This window comes from Condylura cristata, unplaced genomic scaffold, assembly GCF_000260355.1.
Source record: "Condylura cristata isolate star-nosed mole 26May11 unplaced genomic scaffold, ConCri1.0 scaffold00008, whole genome shotgun sequence".
Classification (NCBI taxonomy): domain Eukaryota; kingdom Metazoa; phylum Chordata; class Mammalia; order Eulipotyphla; family Talpidae; genus Condylura; species Condylura cristata.
In genome coordinates, this window is record NW_004567109.1 from 51,241,882 (window position 1) to 51,264,604 (window position 22,723).

Genomic DNA, 22,723 nt, shown 5'->3' on the forward strand with positions numbered 1-22,723 from the left:
TGCTGTCCTGGCCAGGGAGCTGATCCACATGGTGCAGCAGACCTCTCCTGCTTTCCTGCTGCTGTATTTCAGTAGATCTTCCTGTTCTGTTCCCCACTCTCTCTGATGAATCTTCTCACCCCCACTTCTCTGGCCTACACCTCAGTTCTTGTAAGTATAAGTAAAAATAAATCTTTTTTAAAAAAATTGGATGCAGAATGTAGACTTTCCAAAACAATGAAGTGAGATGTCCAGCAATTCTACTCAAAAAAGAGAAAATTATAAAAGTGCACAAATTTGTTAAAAGCTGCAACACAAGTTTAATCCCTGGCTAGGGAGGAGACCCATGTGGCTCTGCAGACCTCTCCTGTCTCACCCACTGCTCCCTACAGCAGTGTATTTCAGTAGGTATGCATAAATGAATAAAGGAAATTTTAAGACAGAAAGGAAAGCATGATATCCATAGGCATTATCAAAAAAAAAATAGCACACTCGGTGGCAAATAATCAGGTAAGGCCAATATCACAGTTGCCTATGAATGTGATCCTGGCTTTAATAACACTGGCCCAGAAAGTACTAGAGGCATCTCCACGACACCATCACACCCAACCCCAAAATGAAGATGCAGGCCAATTTCTCTCCCCTTTATATTCACTAAGAGGTTAAAACTTTATCATGGCATCCAAATGGTTTCATCTGAATTCTAATGAGATGAAACTGTAAAACAGCTAAGTGCCAAGTTGAAGCAGTTTTATTACAAACACTAATAAAAGTCAGTTAGGGAAGAGACCTGGAAAATTATACTTTCTTTTGGCATCTTGTACTATGGTGAGGGAACTGAGATAACTTTCTCAACTTAGGAGTTCCTCATGTTTATCCGCTGACAGAGTTCCTAGCTTATGGACCCAGGAAAAATAGGTACATTTCATAAAATCAATCTACAAATGATAAATGAAATGTTCTTTCAACAAGAGGTTATAAATTGTAGTGAGGATACAAATAATGAACATTAAAGTTGTTTAGACGCAATCTCCTTGTCCATCCTTTATTTTATGTTTTACTACATTGTATGTAATTTCATACAAGTTTTTCTTTTCAAAGACAAAAACAATGAGGATAATATTCTAGAAAACATAGCACAAGCCTAAAATATGTATGTGTTTCATGTTCTTGGTGGCTAATTTCATTTCTAGGAATCAATCCTGATAAAATCATGTAAATGTTGAGGCACACTTGTCAACAGAAATTCTGGAATATATATATATATATATATATATCAAACTATTAATTATACCTGTAACTGACATCAACCTAAGTGTATCCAATAGAGAAATCAAGTTAATTGTAATATAGCCAAACAATAATATGCCCAGTGACTAAAGAATTTTTACTGCTGTGGGAGATACATAATTATGTGAGCAAATATATGAATGCTTCATCATAAATTAAATAATGTCATTCATTCTTCCATGAATAAATAAATGATAAAATTTCGGATTTGCTTTAATTTATTAAACCTAAACAAATACACCTATCCACTTTACCTGTCAAATTCTGTATGTTTTTGAAAGCTCAGATTATTTTAAAGCAAAGATATGAAAATCATTCATTTTAAAGCCTATGCCAAGATGGACTTTATAGTATTAGCAAAAAATCTCTTAAAATAATCTATAAAATTGGCCCCATCTAAAAGACACTGATTCCAGTACCACATAAATGTTATGATTAAAAATTACAACATTTTGTGTTTATTTTGATACTTAGAATATTTGCTAAACAACCTCTGAGGTTAACACTTCTAGAATAAATCAAAATATGATCCCAGATTCCAGAAATTGAAGCCAAGACTCAGATCATCACATAAAAATAGCTAGCAGTGAAATTATAGTGCATAGTTATATTTGTATAAAGTGCTATTTACAACCCAAGTCAGAGAAAATTAGCAACACATAGTACATACTGAATCCATTTAAGAATTCCCCTTTATCGATGAGTAGAAATAAAGTACAGACAAAATCCTAGAAACCTCTTCCTAATCAATGTGGGAGATGTTTGTTTTCAAGTTCAAATCTCAGTTTGGTAATGTCAGGCTTGAGACATCAATGGTATGTCCAAGCGGAGGTTCAAGGAAGCAATTGGAAATTAAGAAAATAAATAAAATTCAGCTCTTCCCCTTTCTGCCTTTTAGTTGGGGGCCTGATTTAGTTTGAGTCCCCCCACACTAGGAGGTTGTTGTCAATTTGAGGGCGTGTTGTACTATGCTATACTCTGGGGTGTTTGAGTTAATCCCCTAAGAATCTCTGAGAACCAGTGCACAACACAGCTTCTGAGATAACGCCGGGTGTCCATCACTGGTTGAGGGAAGCTGTAGAAACAGGGTTGGTATTAAACCCTGGATTTTCCAGTCCTCCTAAGAAGTGGCAGGGAGGAAGCCTAACAAGACAAAGGGACTACAGTCCCACCACTTCTAGAAAGATCCCAAAAGCCATTAGGAAAAAAATAAGATACTTGGAAGCAGGGACAGCATAATGAAGTGTAAAGTGCCAGAAATATGCTGGGCAATGAGGATATGTATTCAGTATCTATGCCCAAAGTATATTATGTGTATTTAAAACTTCAATTGTCACATACCTGATAGCTATCCTTTCCAGAAATAGCCTTTAAATTCAACGAACTGACACTACAACCCAACAATCATAAAATCCAATTAAAACATCAGCACAGCACTGGTTCTTAGCAAGGTCTGGGATCCAGCTTCTAGTTGGTGGGTTTGGGAATAGCAATCTTGTTTAGGTGGGTGTTGCTAGGAGATGGATATTGCACAGCAAGTACACCACAGTAGTTTCTATTGCTATTTGTCATTATTGGTATAGCAGGCATTCTACTGAGATTCATTTTTAAGTGATTTTTGACTGAGACAATAGAGAATGGTCATGTTACCCACACTTATAGGATACACCTCAGTACCAGTTGCTGAAGCCTTTCATTCTCTTTCAACTCTACTATACTCTGGAGTTTGTTTGACTCCATTCTAAGAGATAGAAGAAGAGAGAACTGACAGACATAGGGCATCCCTGGTGGGGCAGGGGTTAAAGTCTCAGTGCTACCTAGCTGTTGGCAGCCACTGTAGTCTGAGTTCAATCCCCAGCCAGGGACTGATGCACATGGTAGAGCAGAACTTTCCAGTCTTGCCCATTGCCCCCTCAGCAGTGTATTTCAGTAGATCCACTTGTTCTGCTCCCCAGTCTGTCTCTGAAGAATCCACTCACTACCACTACCACTCCAGCACCCATGGCCTATACCCCAGTTCTTATATACATAATAGAAACAAAAATAAATCTTTAAAAAAAAAAAAATCTGACAGAGGTAGAAAGGTTCACCCTGAAAAGAGTAGAGAATGTGTGATTATGCTAAAATATAGTAAGTTAGGGCATATAAAAAATTAGTCTTGGTCTATGCCAGAGAACAGTGTACTGAATAAACCATAAGTAATTCAGAAATGGTTTCAAGATCCCCAAAAATAAGTCAGTGACTGACATTAATATCATAATGTTCAGCTTACTGAACATTCCATCTGGATACTCTCCATGTTATCTCAAACTCAAAATGCCTAAGTCAAGCTCATGATCTTGAAATCTTCCTCATCCTCAACTCTTGGCAATTCTATCACCAGGTTCTATTTTCTTTATCCTCTGAACATCTCTAAAACCCAACTACTTATTTCTGCCCCCTTCACCTCTACAATTAGTCCTGGCCACTATTGATCTCTTACTTTGATCACTATTCCAGGTTCCTAATAGATCTACCAAAACCCACTCTCAGTGTCCTTCCAAATGCAAATCTGATCACATGTTTGTCATGTTACTCTCACATTTTCTCTCCCCCCAACCCCCATCCCTGCTAACTTAAATCCCTTGAATGACTTTTCATTGCTCATCTGATGAAATTTATTGTAAAAGCCCACTCATGGCCAAAAAAAGACATTTTATGGAAAGGACCTTATGGTGCTAGGCAATTTAGCTAATATAACCTATCTTTCCTAAAAATGCCTTCCCCACATGTCTCAAGTTAGTCTTAACCACAAAAGAAATCTGCATACAATTTTAAAGGCAGAAGTAAACAAAAGCCACTGTGTCTGATGGTCAGCTTAGGGCACCAAGCATTGTCACTAGCTAGAACCTGCTGACACTTGTTGCACAGGGCAGACCTCAGCCTGGAGCTCCTCCAGCTCCTGCCAGATCTTCTGCAGCCTCCCTGAATCCGGGCATGTCTAGCCTCCCTGGGATAGGCATATGTTGCAGCTCTACTACAAAGAACACTAGCTGTGCCAATAGGTAACCCACATTTCAAGATTGCTGGGAGCAAGAGTCATTTATAGACTCCAGTTTGTTCTGTGGGTTCCAGTTGTTTTTCTTGAGTTCTAGTTCATGTCTAATTGTTCTTTATGAATGCCAAAACTGCTAACCTACTACCAGATGCAGAGCCACAAGCCCTCAGTGGAAATCATTCTAATTCCTATGAAAATGTATTCCATATCACAATAGTGGTTCTGCTTCTCTGAGCAGCCCCAGGAATACAAATGCCTTTAGCCTGCCCACCTTTCTAGCTTAATTTTGAGCCTTTTCCCTTTTTTCACACCCACTGCATATTCCCACTACACAGACTTTCCATATGCTTTTCTGTCCTAATCTTTGCTAAGGACATGTCAGGACCTCCCCTGACATCAGTCTCACAGCACTGCATACCTTTTCTGCACAGCATGTACAGTAATAAGTATACCTTTATTTGCAATTAACCATATTTTCTAATTATGTATAAATTTGGGGGAAAAAAAACAACAGAGACCATGTTTGATTCTGTTCCCAGGTCTTTACTAAGTACCTAGCTCATGGGGCATTCAATTAAGTATTTGTTGAATGAGTGAGTGAATGATGATGAGTGAATAAGCAATGTTAGATTATCCCATATAAAATTTACAAAGTTCCTGAAACTGGTATCGTCTGCCATTTCACAAATGAGTAAAGTAACACTGCCATAAGAACACTGTATAGTAGTTCCATTTAGGCACAGAGAATAGTTTTATTTTTTAGTTAAGCACTCACACATTTAATCCCTTTAAGCATTAAACTCTTTTCCTGATTTTAGAGGGTTGGCTTTTAAAAAAAAAAAAAATCAAAAAGGCTGAGATTTAAGAAGTTGGCTGATTTACTAAGCCCATGCTAGGTACCGGTTAAGGTTAGAAGTTAGGCCCAATGCCAACATTATTGTATTCTGACTTTTGTTTAAATTTATTTTTATTTATTTATGCATACAAGAACTGGAGTGTAGGCCAGAGGTTGGGGGGGAAGGGTGGAGGATGTGAAAGAATTCACCAGAGACAGAGGAGGAACAGGCAGATCTACCAAAATACACTGCTGAGGGGCGCAGCGGGCAAGACAGGAGAGGTCTGCAGTGCCATGTGGGTCAGCTCCCTGGCTGGGGATGGAACTCATGCTGCAGCAGTAGGCAATAATATCTTGATATTGCTGAGACTTTAACCCCCCCCCCAATGCCACCAGAAAGGCTTAACATCATTATTTTTTAAAAACAATGATCCACCCTCCTGATATAGATCCCAAATTTACCCCTATAAATTGGTGCTATTCAGATGCAGCAAATCTCTCCTACCATAATCAACCTCCATAATAATTTTTTCATATATGCTATTTTCATCTTAGAAATCTTTAAAGTTCGGGGGCCTCCCTGGTGGCCCAAATGGTTAAGTGTCAGCACTATGACACTTAACCAACACTATCTGCAGTCACTGCAGCAAGAGAAGATCCCTTCGATCCCCAGGGATCTGTCTGTTTGCTTCCCACTCTGTCTCTGGTGAATTCTCTCACACCACCTTCCCCACACCTCTGGTCTATACCCTAACATAAATAATAAAACAAGTCTTTTGAAAAACACAAAGTTTTTCAAAACTTAAAGTTCAGTGGAGGAAGTTGTACAACAACTTTAATTAAACACACAGCTGCATGCTAATAACCAACAATAACAAGATTTGTTTTTCAGTAACATCAATTCAACATATCTCAAGTCCTTTAATAAAATAAATTAAACATATATATATATATATACACACACATATATAGTACAGTAATATAGAAAAGTTTTTCAAAAGGCTACAGTTAATTTCTCATAAGAAAATTGAATAAGCAAGGAAGAAAGAGTAAGGATAAAAAGCTAATGCAAGGTTGGAAAGGGTAACAGTGAAAGTTAAATTTTTCTTCTAAGCAAAATCCAATCAATTTTTTCCTGTCACACAGGAATTTATTATTTCATTAGCCTCTACAAAATATGCTTGGGGATTAATCCTAAGTATATCTCACAGCCTCTGACAATGCTGTCCTAAAACCTATCTATGTTACACACTAGATTTCAATTTTCAATCACAAGAGACTCCTATTTCCACAATGGCACAGGAGATAATTTGAGAATGACAACAGCAGAATGAGACCAGTTGGCAGATAATCGTACTGACAACACATGTCAGTCTTTATAAAATTCAACTCAGTGAGTTAGATACTTCTCACAACTTCTAAAATACAATCCAAGTGGATTTTTCCTAGTTTGAGTTTTTATATTAGCATGCTTTAAAACCAAATATTCCTTTACTCAAAACCTTTATACAGAAAATGTCCTTCCATTCTCTGCTAATATTTCTTAAAATTGTTCTATTGCTACTGAGAGAATTTAATCTTGTGTCTGCAAAAACCAGCAAAGTAAAGGATAAAGCACTTCTTTAGGATTACAATTCAATTTTTTAAATATCCTTAATAATGAGGCTTTTTAAACTAGATTACTCATAAAACCTCAAAAAGCTAGCCTTGTCTCCTGGAATCAGTCCCTTCAATTTTAAATACCAATTTCCATTTTGAATATATAACCCCTGCTGATAAATAAAGCATTTCACTTTTAGTTGCACTGACAAGCCAAAAAAACAACTTTTAGTCTCAATCACAAAACTAAAAATTCCTTAACCTCTTTCACAAATATCTAATTGGGGCCTCCCTGGTAGCACAGAGGTTAAAGTCTCAGCAATATCAAGCCATTATTGCCAACTGCTGCAGAGTTCAACCCCGCCAGGGAGCTGACCCACATGGCTCAGCAGACTTCTCCTGTCTTGCTGGTGCTCCCCGCAGTAGTGTATTTCAGTAGAACTGCCCACTCTGTCTGAATTCTCTCTTCCCCCACATCTCTGGTCTACACCCCAGTTCTTGTATGCATATATAAATAAAATAAATCTTTACCAATTAATGACCATTAATTAAAATATTAATATAATTAATGCTAATTAAATATTTAATATTAATAAAAGCCAACTGACTTTTGCAGTCCTTGTTTCCATACCTGTTTTAAATTAAACAGACTTACTGAACACTTACCAAATTAATTGCACTAAGTTGTGGTGTTTTTATTTATGAATAGTAATGAAGAAAAATATTTTTACTAAAAATGTCAATCAAAAGGAAACAACCATTTACTCTCTCTTAATAAATACTTTACTAAATGCTTTGATATCTATGGTCATCTACATAGACATTTACTATGTCTTTCTCAATTTTTAATTTTATTGAAATATTGAGACTACTTGATCATCAAAATGTCTTTTAAAAAGCTTCCTTACAAATATGTGTGTGTACACACAAATACACCTCTTACGTCCCTGACTAGTCAAAAGATCATTTTTATTACAAAGATAGGTCACTATTAATTTAAAAACTTAATAGATATTATTCACTGTGTCTAATAAGTAACAAATATAAAAAAAAGTATACAAATATTAAAAAACGGGGCCCTCCCTGGTGGTACAGCAGGTTAAAGCACAGCATTAAAAAGCCACTTGAGCATGAGTTCTATCCCCACCCCAGAGGTGACCCACATGGCATAACAGACCTCTCCTGACCCACCTGCTGCTCCCCTCAGCAGTGTACTTCATCAGTCAGCCTGTTCTGCTCCCCACTCTGTCTCTGGTGAATCCTCTCACTGCCCCTGGCCTGTACCCCAGTTCTGTATGTATAACTAAATAAATCTTTAAATTATATGTGTGTGTGTGTATGAGTGTGTATATATATATATAAAATATTATATTATATATATACATACATATATATATAAGTAATCTTAATATTTAATGGGATCTGATTGAGAAATCAATAGAAGCAAGCCAGAGCATGTCTCATAAAAATCTTATTCAGGAATCCATGTGAAAACTTCTGCCAGTCTTTTGCAAAGTAAACCTTCCAAATTTCTAGTTACAAATTTCTACAATCTTTAAAAGTAAAAAAAGAAAATCACATACCATTATTTGTTTTAAATTTTTGGGCCAAATCAAATGACTTTCTGATCGTCTACTTTCGGCAGCTTCATGTAGCACTACAGGCCCAATTATCAGAGTAAACTGCCAGCCAGGGCTGGAGCAGACTGGCATGAGCACTGCTGATTCATTTCCGGCATAAACAGGCTGTAGCATCCACAATTCTGATGATGTCCAAAGAGGGTAAAGAATAGGCCACAAACAAGTAAGTATTTCCTCTTGGAGCATGGACAGGAGAACTGGAAGTGGACAAAACTCAGCGCTTGCTACATTTGAATTTCAATTTATATGTGACTCTTAATGGCAGAAAAGCAGCAGGGGTTTGAAGAAACAGACTGAGTAAGACTAAAAATTTGCAAAGCCATTTTTTGATCCCAAGACTGGACAATTTAGGTATGTTTTTAAAATAAAACAATGAAAAATAAAATAAAATAGTACGATGACTTCCTTATTAATGAAATTCCATGAGCAAGAATTATGTGATCTGTATTTTGCTAACCATTTGGTTTTTACATTGAATATAACTCCCTCTCTATAACCCATACAGAAACAAAAAATTACCTACTTTCTTCATGTTAGTTCATTAGCTCTAATTTAATTCATTTAGTTTTATACAGCACTTATCTCACTTACCAAACATGTAACTAAGCATCAGAGTTAAAATAATAACCCTTCAATATGGCCTAGAATTTGAAAAATAATAACACTTCATCCATTTAGAATATGAAACAGCTACTTAAGTAGAGCATCTGGATTAAATTGATGTAGACACTTGTCAGAAAATGGGATCGAGTTAAAAATATGCAGGGGGGAGGAGTGGGGCTCTCCTTGGTGGTGCAATGGGTAGGACTTAGCACTGCAAGCTAGCTGCAACCACCTCAGTGCAAGTTTGATCCCAGCCCGGGAGGTGATCCACATGGTCTGGCAGACTTCTCCTGACTGGCCAGCTGCTCCCCTCAGCAGTGTACTTTCTCAATCTGCCTGTTCTGTCCCCCACTCTGCCTCTGGTGAATGATCTCACCGCCCCTGCACCTCTGGCCTGTACCCAAGTTTTGTATACACAAATAAATAAATCTTTAAAAAAAAAGAGAGAGCAAGAGACAAGAACCCAAGGACCCCAAAGATCAAGAACAAAAGGACGCCAAATACAAACCTTATCCAAAATCTAAATGAGGGCCTAAAATTAAGTCATTAAAAGAGGTGGGGAAAGACTGGGAGAGGAGAGAGGGAGAGGAGGAGGTTGGTCGATTACCTTTCTTTTTTTTTTTTTTTTTTAAAGATTTATTTATTTGTACATACAGAACTGGGGTACAGGCCAGAGGCTCAGGGGCGGTGAGAGGCTTCACCAGAGACAGAGTGGGGAACAGAATAGGCAGATCGACGAAGTACACTGCTGAGGGGAGCAGCGGGCGGGTCAGGAGAGGTCTGCCACACCATGTGGTCACCTCCGGGGCAGGCGGGGAATCGAACTCATGCGGAAGCGGCTTTAGCTTCTCAGTGCTGTGCTTTAACCCGCTGCGCCACCAGGGAGGGCCCGATTACCTTTCTTAATGACCTTCTAGGAAGGAATATGGTTAGGTTTGCTACTATGTGGAATTTGAAATTATAGAAATGAACTTCTTGTTTTCTGTTTCATGGAAATAGAACTTCCATCCAGGACCCTCCTTGGTGTCACAACAGGTTAAGGCACAGTGCTATGAATCTATCGAAGCCACTGCAGCACAAGTTCGATCCCCAGCAAGGCTGGTGACACACATGGGGTGGCAGACCTCTCCTGACCCGCCCAGTGCTCCCTCAGCACCCACCGCAACTCTGCCCTTCCCCCAGTTCTGTATGCATACATAAATAAATCTTTAAAAAAAAAAACTTCTAGCCAAGCATGATTTTGTAATATCATTCAAAATATTGGTTTATTCAGCTCTGCAAACGCTGATACATTTCATTACATAATCTCAATAAAAAATTACAAGTGATTTCATCAGAAATCACTTATGTATTTTTGCTTTCCAAAATTTGATTTTGACTTGCAAGCTCAAGTTCTGTCATTAGAAACAAATACTGTCAGTGTTTTTTGAAGTGTAGGTTCACTTTGTTTTCAAGAGAAATGCTTGCCACCTAACTGTCCAAGAAACTATGATTTGTCTCTTAGTTTTTCTGTCTAGTAAAGATGGTATTCCAAGACAAAAAAAAAAAAAGTGTTAATTCAGATTGCAACTGATAAAAGTCACACAAATGTATTTCTGAAAACTAATATCAAACTTTGACATGTTGAAAAAGTGCTGCATGTAGTCTATACAAACATGCATACTTTATGCATACTTTCCACTGAGCAATACAGTATATTAAGATTCTGGAACAAAATGGTATAGATTCACTTTGACCAAATAATCTTTTTTATATACAACTAACTATTTTGGAAATTATCCATTAGACAATAAAAGGACTCTGAAATCTCAAAGTAATGAAGCAGGTTGGGTAAGAGTCTCAGGTTTTGAGGAATAATAACATACTAACGTTCTTTGGGCTTTCTTTTAAATTTCCATATATCCTTGAACAGGGCAAAATAAGGAATCATAAATCAAAATGGAACTCTAAAATAAATGTTCAAGTAGTCCACAGGATGGCAAATAAAGAACCAGAGGAATGAAAAAGATAGAAAATAAATGAAAAGAAAGAGTAAAATAGCAGACTTGACATAACATCTCATTGCTTTAAATATAAATTATTTAAATACACAATTAAAAGAGATGCCAGAAAGAGCATTAAAATGCAACCCAATTATGCTGAATACAATCACCTCACTTCACACAGAATAACACAAGCAGATTGAAAATAAAAATATGGGAAAGTATGTACCAGGTAATCATTAATTTTTAAGGAGAAATAGTTGTTATATACCAGAGGCATTTTACAAAATGTTGGGGGTGGAGGAGTATACTGGACTATGGTGATGGCACAGGGATGATTTGGTGATGGGAAGCCCATGGGGATTACAACTGAGATGGAAAAGGGCACAAAATGATGTAAAAATAAACTATTACATTATTTTAAAATGTTTTACTATCATATAAAAGGACTTTTCAACAAACAAAAGTACTAGGGGCAAGGAAGGACATGACAAAAAGCTACCAAGAAGCTACAGCAATCCATATATATACCAAGCAGATTCAAACTACATAACATGAAGCTGACAGAAAAGAAAAATTCACAAGTCTAGTTGGAGGTTTTAATACCACACTCCCAGCAACAAATAAAACTACTTGGCTGAAATCAACAACAATATGGAAAAACTAGACAATGACAGGTTGACACAAGAACACTGCTCAGCAACAGGGAAACACACTGATTTAAGTGCCCATAAGGCATCCACTAACACGCACCATATAGTGTGTCATAAAACACAGGTTAGACATTTAAAAACATTTAAGCCATATATTTGCTAGAGTTAAGCTAGAAATCAACTCCAGAAACAGCACAATCTCCAAACACCTAAAAATCAAACAATATACTTCTAAATGGTCTATGGGTGAAAGAACTTTCAAAGGAAATAAAATATTCATAAAACTGAATAAAAATGAAAAATAGTATATTAGAATCTGTGAGATACTGCTAAAGCCAAGATCAAAAGAATTTTTCAAGCTCTAAATGCTTGAAAAATTTATGTAAGGAAAGAGAGAAGCTGGAATCAAGAATCTGAGTTCCAGCCTCAAGAAACTAAGAAAAATAAACAAAACGTACCAAAGTAAGCAGACGTGCAATTAGATTTTATGTGTTGATCTTACATCTAAAATCGCACTGAACTCACATCTTGGTTCTAAGGGTTATACATCCTTTGAAGTTGTGTGTGTGGGGGGGGTATGTAAATAATATCAGCTGCAAACGTGACATTTGTCTTTCTTTTCTTTCAGTGTCGCTTCTAATAACTTTCCTTGCCTTGTTAATATATCTAGAATTTTTGTGTTTGTTACATACCATCTTTTACTATTAAGCATGATGCCAGACGAAGGCCTTTTGCAAATGTTCTTTATTAGGTTGAAGAAGTTCCCTTCTACTCCCAATGTACTGAGACATTTTATCCTGTAAGTGTCTTGAATTATGATGTATCACATGCTTTTTTGGCATCAATTAATATGGACATATTATTTTTACTTCTTTTGTTGATATGACAGATTGAATTGACTATTGAATCAACCTTGTACACATGGAGGAAAATTCCATTTATATGTACATATATGCATATATATATATACACATATATACACACACTATATATATAGATATACACTATACACACACTATGTATGTATGTGTGTGTGTGTATATATATATATATATATATAAGTGCCTTCACTTATATATTATATATAGTGTGTGTATAGTAGTCTCCATCTTCATAGAAATCCCTCAGTACATTTGCTTAATTTTATTGCCAGTAGAAGCCATTCTTTTGGACCTTCCCTTCATCCTATATTTAGCATTTGGATCACAGATTCACTTCAAGTAGAGGAAGAAAATAAGCCATACTAGAACATTCTTAATTAACATCTCTACCTTGAATCAGAAATGAAAATACCTCTCCATATATATTACACACCAAGAAAACACTTTTTAATGAAAATGCTTCCTATTCAGAAATGACACCCCCATCACATGCAGCAAAAACCTTTCTACAAAAAAATCATTTGGTACTGACTTTTGACAAGTGAAAAAGCTTTCCCATATATAAACACTTTTCTTGATTTTAAGAAGTACTGATCAATCCCTCCCTTTTAAGCTTTCCTTAGTATTTAAGATGTATATTTTGCTTTGTAGCAATTGAAATAATTTTGTTTCAATTTTCCAAAAAGAGTAAATTAAAATGTGTATGCAGAACGGAGAAACTCATTTATATCAAAAAGTGATGTCTCAGATTAGGGAAAAGTAGCCAGTTAATTGGAGAAGTTATTTTTCCTCAAATACCAAAAAAAATAAAAATAAAAAGTTCATAGGCTCTCCAATAAATGAGTAAAGGACAATCTTATTTATACATCATAGGAAATATGAGCATCTAGTGTCAAAATTAGTATCTTGAAAGGGGAGAGTCTAGACCAGTGTCTAATCATTACTATGATTCTGTATGCATATGTTGCTAGTTCTTTTTTCCTCTAACTTGATTTTTCATGTTGTTAAAATTGAGGAAATAACATCTGCAAGTCTTTAGGATTCTAAACCGACTGAGGCTAAATAACTAAATATTTTCAAACCTAAAACTAAATGAAAATGTTCACACCTAGTTTCACACAAATTAAGTTGAATATAGAAAATGTTCAATTTCTCTCTTGTCTTAGAGTAGTTACCACATATTTGGAGATGTGTGTTAAAGTCACTGTCTTAGTTTTAAGCACTCATTATGAATGTCACACATGTCATAGATTTTATTTGTTAAATAGCTACAAAAATAAATTTCAGATAATAAAACTGATAAAACTACACATGAAAAATTTCCCACTAAATGCAATCATTCAAAATAAATTTATAGATGCAAACAAATTTTCCTATCAATACTTCACATGTATGATCATTTATATAAAATCAGTCAAATCTAGCATTACAACCACATCAATTAAAGCATATTTTACACAGATAAATGTAAGTCAGGTCACTTTCCTTACAGAGAAATAAACGGTCCAAAAATTATAATCCAACAAAGAACCTTAAAATAATCTTGAAGCTGGGCCCTCCCTGGTGGCGCAGCAGGTTAAAGCACAGCACCAAGAAACTAAAGCCACTTCCATATGAGTTCAATCCCACCCCGGAGGTGACCCACATAGCGCTGCAGATCTTTCCCAGTGCTCCCCTCAGCAGCGTACTTCAAGTCTGTTCTGCTCCCCACTCTGTCTCTGGTGAATCCTCTCATAGCCCCTATACCTCTGGCCTGTACCCCAGTTCTATGTGCATAAATACATAAATCTTTTTAAAACTTAAAATAGTAACAATAATCTTCAATTACTGTTGATCTACCTTCCAAATCTATAACTGCTGAATTTTCTTCAAAATCAACTTCACTGCACAAATACCAATGGAGGAGGGACAATTTTGTCTCCCATCCAAGTACTAACCAGGCCCCACCCTGCTTAGCTTCCGAGATCGGACGTGATCGGGCGCGTTCAGGGTGGTATGGCCGTAGACGAGGAGGGACAATTTTGTAAAAAACAAACTACTTCCACACTTTTAATTAGCTGTGGCACCAGTTCAAAAAGCAAAGTAGTCAGCAAAATAAGCAAAAATGTTCAAAATAATCATGCGTCAAACATAATATTCCATTTCACGTGGTCAAGCAGAAGGACAAAAATAACACAGATGTTTGAAAGCTCCAGTGCCACGCACAATAATTTAGAAAAATCAAACAACATGGATGGTTCAGCACACCCAGTGCACAAATAGTATCAATTTCAAATGGATTGTCAGAGACCTTTGAGTCAGCCCCAGAGGGGATTCAGTGACCAGTGGACCACTTAACTCTAAATTTAAGGAAAAAAAAAAACAAAATACCAAAGATCTTTAAAAAAACAGTTATAAGCCAACCAGATGGATGCAAATAAAAAGTGAAAGAAATGACAGAAAAATATACTTATCATTCAAATCCCCAGTCTAAATATACCAGTACTTTGGTTCTGCCAACTACCATGTGTACTCTGGGCAGAAGTATGTCAGCAGATAAATGTCAAATGGGAGCTAACAGAAATAAGGAATAGTGAAGAAGAAATAAACAAACCTACTTAAGTTTACCGTTTTAATTTTACCTTAACCCTAGAAAATTGTTGGCTAAGTCCAGCTCAAATTTGAAACTAATGCTTGGAAAGAAAGGAAATATATTTAGCACCTTCTAAAAGCTTAAACTTATAACAGGTGCCAGCTGAGCAAAGGGAAAATTTTGCTTAAACTATCAGCCGACCTTAGTGCTAAGCACCCATCAGAAATCACCTGCGAGTCCTCAAAGAAGGAAAGGTCTGGTTTTTCTGGTCTGTAGTGTGTCAGCTTTTATTGCTTCCTCTCAGGCCTCTCAAGCCTAAAACTGTGTTGTTGTTTTTTTTAAGATTTATTTATTTATGCATACAGAACTGGGGTACAAGCCAGAGGTACAGGGGCAGTGAGAAGATTCACCAGTGACAGAGTGGGGAGCTGGACAGACAGATGGATGAGGTACACTGCTGAGGGGAGCAGTGGGCAGGTCAGGAGAGGTCTGCTGTGCCAGATGGTCACCTCCGGGGCGCGGATCGAACTCAGGCTGAAGTGGTTTTAGCTTCTTAGTGCAGTGCTTTAACCCGCTGTGCCCCTAAGACTGTGTATTTTAATAACCTACCTCTCAGATCCTGCTCATGTCCTCTAAGAGTTTCCAGCTCCGGATTATTCTTCCACTAGACCTCAGAGAAACTTAATGCCTCCTTGTCTCAATGCTTTCCTGGATTTTTATTCCAAAAAGGATGGGAATGGACTTAGAGGAGACTCAGTTGAGAAGCAGTGGGGTCAAGTGAGGGACCTGGTCAATGTACCTGTCCAAGATTGGGCCTCCGCCCTCATCACAAGGAGGTAGTTCATGTGTCCCTAAAATTGATGGGGAAATTGGGGTACATTCTCTCTCCTCCATGAGAGAAATTTCCTCTAATAGAGGGGTATTAGGAATGAAGGAAGGAAAGCATCTGAATGTGAGGATGTGACGTTGGGAATGTTATGTCTCCCCTTGACCACTGTTCTCACAAGCTGTCTTGGTCAATATACACAGGAAAGGAATTATGGGTCTTCAGTGTCTATCCCACATCCTTATATCTGGTATCTAAGGTTTTCACTGATAAATGGGAGAAGGTCTATAATTTCTGCTCTCACCTTCAAGGATTCTCCAAATTAGAGTGCAAAATGAGTGAACATGTTTCCCTGCGGGATCATAAAGCCAGAGACCTGGGAATCTGACACAGGAGGAGGGAAGGAGCTAGTTTGAATGAGGTAAGATACTTTGTGGCAATATGGGTAGATGCTGGTGGGAGGGGGAACTGAACCCCACAACTACAAACTAGGACTAGAGTTCACCCCTTCCTAAACTAACAGCTCTTGGTCACTCTCATCAAACATAGTCTCCAAGTTTATTTACATCTCCTTTCCTCAATGACCCCAAGTGATTTCCTTTAGGAAACTCCCAGTCTCCATGAATTAACTAATCTTTCTAATCAAAATAAAGAGGTTACCTGAAATAATGTAATCTGAGGAGGATTCAATAGGATTTAGTGTTTAATAATTAACATAAATATTCTATGCTTAATTTTTAAAATATAGATAAGCATTTATGAACAAAGATATTAACCACAGTTCTATAATCATAGAGTTCTTTTGTATCATTGATAATATAGTGACATTAAGGAAAGATTGGGAAATTATTATTGGGAAATTATTGTACATCAACCTAATGGAAAATTATATAAACATTTTATTTTATATATATATATATGAACTTTTTAAATGTGCATCTTTTGTGCAGCTGCAATTAAGCAAAAATCAATGTTACATATTTTAAAGTAAAAATAACATCATGGCACGATTAAAACTATTTACTGAAAAAAGAGTTGAAGGAAATAACACCAAAATATTAACACTGGGCTTTTTTTTTTTTTATAAGAATCTGGTCATATTTTTCCTTTTTTATAGTCTAAATTATTCATAATTCTATAAGGGAGAGCTTTTTAAAGAGCAAACTTTCTGCAAATTCTATTTGCATAGGAAAACTTTTCTAGGTTTAGCTGACAATTAATCCCTTTAGCAGTACCCAGAAAATAAACCTTTTTTTTTTTTTTTAGGAAGAGAACCTACCGTAAGGAATATGGAAATCAGGAGCAAAACCACCAAAGGAGAAATTTGACCTGCTTAGAAACCTAAACTAGTTCCCTATAATTACCAGAAAAAGTACAGATTTCATGGCCTACTATTCAAGGTTCTTCATGATTTGTTCACAGTATATCCAAACAATACAAAACACTTCTTAACTGGACCTTTCTGTCTGGCTTTCTTTGATGGTGAAACTCCTTCCCCTCTCTCAGAAAGTCAGTTTACTCCCTGCCATCCAAGTAGGCTTTCCTAATCCTCTGATGATCACAGACTCTAGGAGTTGATACAGCACTTAAGTCTGCACCACCCACTATTACTAAATCAAATCTAATTATTTTGCTAATTACTCATGATTTATAAATATCTTCCCCCAGTTAGACTATAAGTTCCATAAAGTCAAGAACCTAGTGTACAAACGGTAGTCATCTGACAAATATATACACACACACAGAGAAAGAGAAAGAAAGTGTAGTTCTAACGCCAGATCATATTACCCTCATACTCTCAGTGATGTCATCTACATGCCTCTGTGTAAAATGCTCCTGGCTGGCACCCATCATTAAGATATGCACTTTTCTTTGTTTTAATAGCAATGGTATTGTGTTTTGCTTATTTCATACCAATTCTTCTGTTCATGTTGGAATTAAATAGATCAGGCTGTCAAATGCCTCACTGAGGTTCAGGATATAATCAACAGGAATATAAATAACAAAAAGAAATGACCTGAGAACCAAGCTTAAGACTCATCACAGGCCCCTACTCCTTTTACAGCGTAGTATGAACTACAAATGTAAATATGACCCTCCCTCAATGGCCTTATTTGGGCAGTGGGCATTAGTTTATCCATATCCTCATTAACTTAAAAAAACTCTCCAAAGTGGCCCTCCCTGGTGGCGCAGCTGGTTAAAGCACAGCACTAAGAAGCTTAAGCCACTTCCGCATGAGTTCAATCCCCGCCTGCCCGGGAGGAGCTCCACATGGCAAGGCAGACCCTTCCTGGCCTGCCCGCTGCTCCCCTCAGCAGTGTACTTCGTAGATCTGCCTGTTCTGCTCCCCACTCTGTCTGGTGAGTCCTCTCACCCTCCGCATCTCTGGCCTGTACCCCAGCTCTGTACAAATAAATAAATAAATCTTAAAAAAAAAAAAACTCTCCAAAGTAAATAGTTCAATACTTTAGAAATGATGGCTAAGATGACTATTTTCCTGTCTGCCATCAAATACTAAACCAGTGCTTAGAGATAATGAGCATTGTGTGCTGTAGCAACTTGCCTCCTGAGACATCAACACAACTTGTAAATCTTCAGAAAAAACACATAAATCATAAATGAAAACAAGTCAAATGACAAAGCAATGAACCAAAAAACAACCCAGCATCCGTTTTGTTTTGTTTTTTTTTGTTTGTTTGTTTTTGTTTTGCAAAAGGATTATACAAGGTCAATATATCAGTAATTGTTGAGTCTAAAGGTCAGGCAAACATGAATGATTTCCTTTCCCACTATTCAGAAATACATTTTGTTACAACATGCATAACTTTTTACATGGGAAACATGGCACCTAATAGTACATTCACCAGCTACTACTAGCTGGATGATCTTGAACCTGCTCTTTATTTCAGTTTAGTCTGTAAAGTGAGTGAACACCTGCCATACAAAATCACATTGTAATGGACCAAATAACAAATTATCAGTCTGGATTTATATGACCCTACTGTAGGGTGCAGTTTAGACAGACAGACACAAGTGAATTAGACAACTTGTAACTGCAAATGTTTTCCTAGGGTTTTTTAAAAAGGAAAAGATTTCCAGATTTTTTTTACTTTCCTAATTGATTTCTCTGACACTTGCACATCCACCATAGATCACTGACAAAATGCACTCAATATCCCCTGTTACCACATAACTCCCTTAGACAGCGTTGTCCAGTTAAGCAGTTTTGGGGTCGTTGTTGTTGTTTTGGTCTATTAATCAAATAGTTTTGTCCACATGATTTAAAGAATATTCTTACTTCTATACTAAAGGACAGTAATTCCACATAGAGGAAATTTACAGGCTTTGTTGCTGTTGTTTGAGATTACATGGTCCCATGAAAATACATCTGTATTTCCTAGGCAAAAGCATTTATGTATACCCGGCCATACTAATCCTTGATACACTGGAAGGCTCGTGAACTTTGGAGTCAGGGACTTGCATTCAAGTTCCTGTTCTATGACCTTGAGTGGGTAAAATTAACTTCCCTGCTCTGCATTTGTGAATTGTGCTGATTTCATGAAATAATACATGTAAGTGTCTAGCTTTGAAAGCATTACTCATTTCCTACCCTCCTTAAATCGTTTCCTCCTGTACCAGGACCAATCAAACCCATCCTCAATCCATGACAACTTAGATACAGCAAGCATCTTGCTCCAACATTAAGGGAGGCATACTGTGAGATGTAAAACAGTGGAATTAGGCTTTCATAGCCCAAAAGTAGAGAAAGTGTGAAGTACTGACAAGGGCCCTAACGTTTCCTTCACATGTTCAAAAAAAGACACAAATCTCACACTTTTAAGATTGCACGGCACCCTCATGAGGTTTGTACCACAATGTGAGAATACGACGGAATTAAAGAACAAACCAACCGGGAGGAAGCCTCCCAGTTGTTCACACCACCCAATCTTGTCCGCCGACGTCGGTCTTCACAAGGCTGGAAACTGAGGTGAGAGCGCAGTAACTGACCTCGCGCCCCCACCCTCCCCCATTCGCTCCAAACCTCTCGGGACACGAATGGTGCTGAATCATTTGCACTAACAGCAGCAGTTCCCCGTTCTGCCGCTCCCGCGGGGGACAGTGTCCCCAAAGCAGTGACGCTCCGGGATGGAGGCCGAGACCTCGAGGTCCAGGGGACAGTGAAAGGGGATTGAAGAGGATGGGGCAGCAGGTACTCACCCCGGTGCGGACAGCCCAGCCCGGTTCCTCGCCTCCAGCTGCAGGAGGTCCCTCCGCAGCCCGCGTGTTGTCTGGCTTCCCGCGGGCAGCGGCCCCGGGGCCCGGCAGCCGCCGCTGGTGGTTCGATGCTCCCCTCCACCCACCCACCCACCCACCGCGCGTGGCAGCCACCCCACGGGCTCCGGCGCTGGACCCGGAGCAGCTGGAGCAGCTGTCGCTGCCGAAGGGGGTGGTGGTGGCTACCGACGGGACAGACCATTCGCGGGCTGAGACCGGGGGTGCGCAACGCGCGGAGTAGAGCGGACGCCGAGGGCGCGTCGGGCGGGCGACGGTTGGGAGGAACCAAGGACGGGGGGATCCTCCGCGCTCCCGCGCCCCCACCTCGCACCCGGAGGGCTTGAGGGAGGGAGCGAGCACTCTGGAACAGCTGCTTGTCCCAGTTGTTTGCTGAAGACAGTGCTTTGGCTTTGCCGGGCACCCCCCTCCCGGTTTGCCTTGGTCCTGCTCGGGGCGCCTTAAGAACGCTGCAAACAGAGGACTTAGCAACCGGAGCGCCTGGGCGGTGTCCCTCGTCTGGAGATGCGAAAGGGCGCTGGCCCGAGCCCTGTTTCAAGCCACCGCCGTCTCCACCATCGCGCCCTATGATATGGTGCCAGTTCCCGCGGCAGCTCGTACGCAGACGTCTGGCCACAAAACGGAGGAGGGCATCTTGAGTCCTTGAACTGCTGCTCAGATCTTTAATCCAAGTACCTTTATGGAGCAGAGAATAAAAGGGTATCCAAGGCCCGCTAGAAAGTTAGGCGATTGGATCAAGTGGTGCAGACACCCCATCCTGTAGGTGCTTTCTAGAGACTGGGAGGGACAGTTTTAAATCCCAGAGTTAGCTGCTGCGCCCAAGTTGAACCACGGCGATTGGAAAACGTCGACTTAATAAATGTTTTAAGCTTAAATCTATAAATGATGATTAGATAAATTCAGGCATATTTCAGTCTCTCCGGGTAGAGATGAATGTCTTGGGGGTAGAAAGGGAATCATGTCCTCAGATGAAATGAACTTCATAAAGCTGGAAAGAAAAGTCACAAGTAATATACCTTAAACTTAGGAAAATATTTTTGTGCTCCCTACTCTGTCACAGCCAGACTTACCCAGGTTCATTTTAAAGCCTTGATGAACATTGATACAAGTGTCCCTTTTTTGTTAAGAAAAGAAAATGTTTAGCTGCCTTTAAAATATAATGTAAGAAAGCCAACACCTATTAAAAGGCCTCCCAGACAATATAAAATTCCTTAAGAGTTAAAAGTAATTTTTCTAGGTTTTTGTCCTCTTTTTGAGTAAACTGACATAAATTGAGCACCTACTGTGCTCAATTGTATTTCCAGTTTCATAACTTCACTTATTTTTTTAAAGATCCTGTGAAATGGTATTGTTGAACCTTCTGTTAAACAGAGAAATTGGCTTGGGAGTTTGTTCTGATTTGCTTCTTACAGGTTAAGACTGGCAGAGCTAGCTTTACAATTGGAAATTGTTGACTTGTGTCTTTGCACTAGAATATCTTAATGAAAGCTAGATTGTGTATTCATGACTGGCACTTAAATTTGGGTTTGTTTATCCTGTCTTCTTGAAAAAACAAGTTTCAGGGTAGAAAAAGGGACTCATAGAAATCTAAGGTGGAAGACCCTGTAGTTAAGAATGGTGATTAAAATAACCTAGAAAAACAATGTCAAATATACACTTTTGGAGTCATGTGAGAGTAAAGAGGAATTCTCCAATATCTTTTTGTTAATCATTTTTTAGCATCATTTATTCTATTTTACACTTGACAATATATTCCCAGGAAGAAGCATGAGGGTTTTTTTGTTTTTTTAAGATTTACTTATTAATGCATCCAGAACTGTGGTACAAGCCAGAGGTGCAGGGGGTGGTGAGAGGGTTCACCAGAGACAGAGTAGGGAGCAGAACAGGCAGATTGACAAAGTACACTGCTGAGGGGAGCAGCCCACAAGACAGAAGTCTGTTGGCCATGTGGGTCACCTACCTGGAAGGGAATCGAACTGGAAGCAGCTATAGCCAGCCTTGCAATGCTGCACTCCAACCCCTCTCGCCACCAGAGAGGGCCCTTATGTAGAGAGAAAAATATATATAGAGAGAGATCTCTCTCTCTACTCTCTCTATAGATATAAAGAGAGAAAAACCTAATGTCCTGGGTCCTCATATATTATGCAATTTCAAGAAAATAAAATTAGCAAGAACAATAACAACTCACATTTTAAGGAAAGTTTTAAGAAATCAGGAATAAAATTAAGCTGTTTCCCTATATCATGCCATTGTTAATGTGTTAATTGTTATAAATGGTCGCACATCAGCACAACAGAAATCCCCAGAAATCCATGTTGCCAAGGAACTGGGACACTAGATCCCAGTGAAATCAGGCAGATATGAAGCGGGCCCAAGTGGCTTCAGCCTCAGAAATGAGTGAATCTTCTTTCTATATACAGTGTTGCACTTTCACAGGAGCAGGTAGTACACCAGATGCCTTTGAATGAGTTCTCTGTCAGATTCTGGATGACAAAAACCTAGGAATAGAGGATAAGATCTTGGGTGATTCACC

General features: G+C 38.4%; 1 protein-coding gene across 1 annotated transcript in view; it reads right to left on the reverse strand.

Moving 5' to 3' along the window:
* TTLL7 (tubulin tyrosine ligase-like family member 7) overlaps positions 1-20,227 on the reverse strand; it is a 108,954-nt gene extending 88,727 nt beyond the window's left edge. The window contains exon 1 of the mRNA XM_004679152.2: positions 20,116-20,227. The gene's annotated coding sequence lies outside the window, so the exon portion shown is untranslated. The remainder of the gene's footprint in view (positions 1-20,115) is intronic.
* Between the last annotated feature and the right edge of the window lie 2,496 nt (positions 20,228-22,723).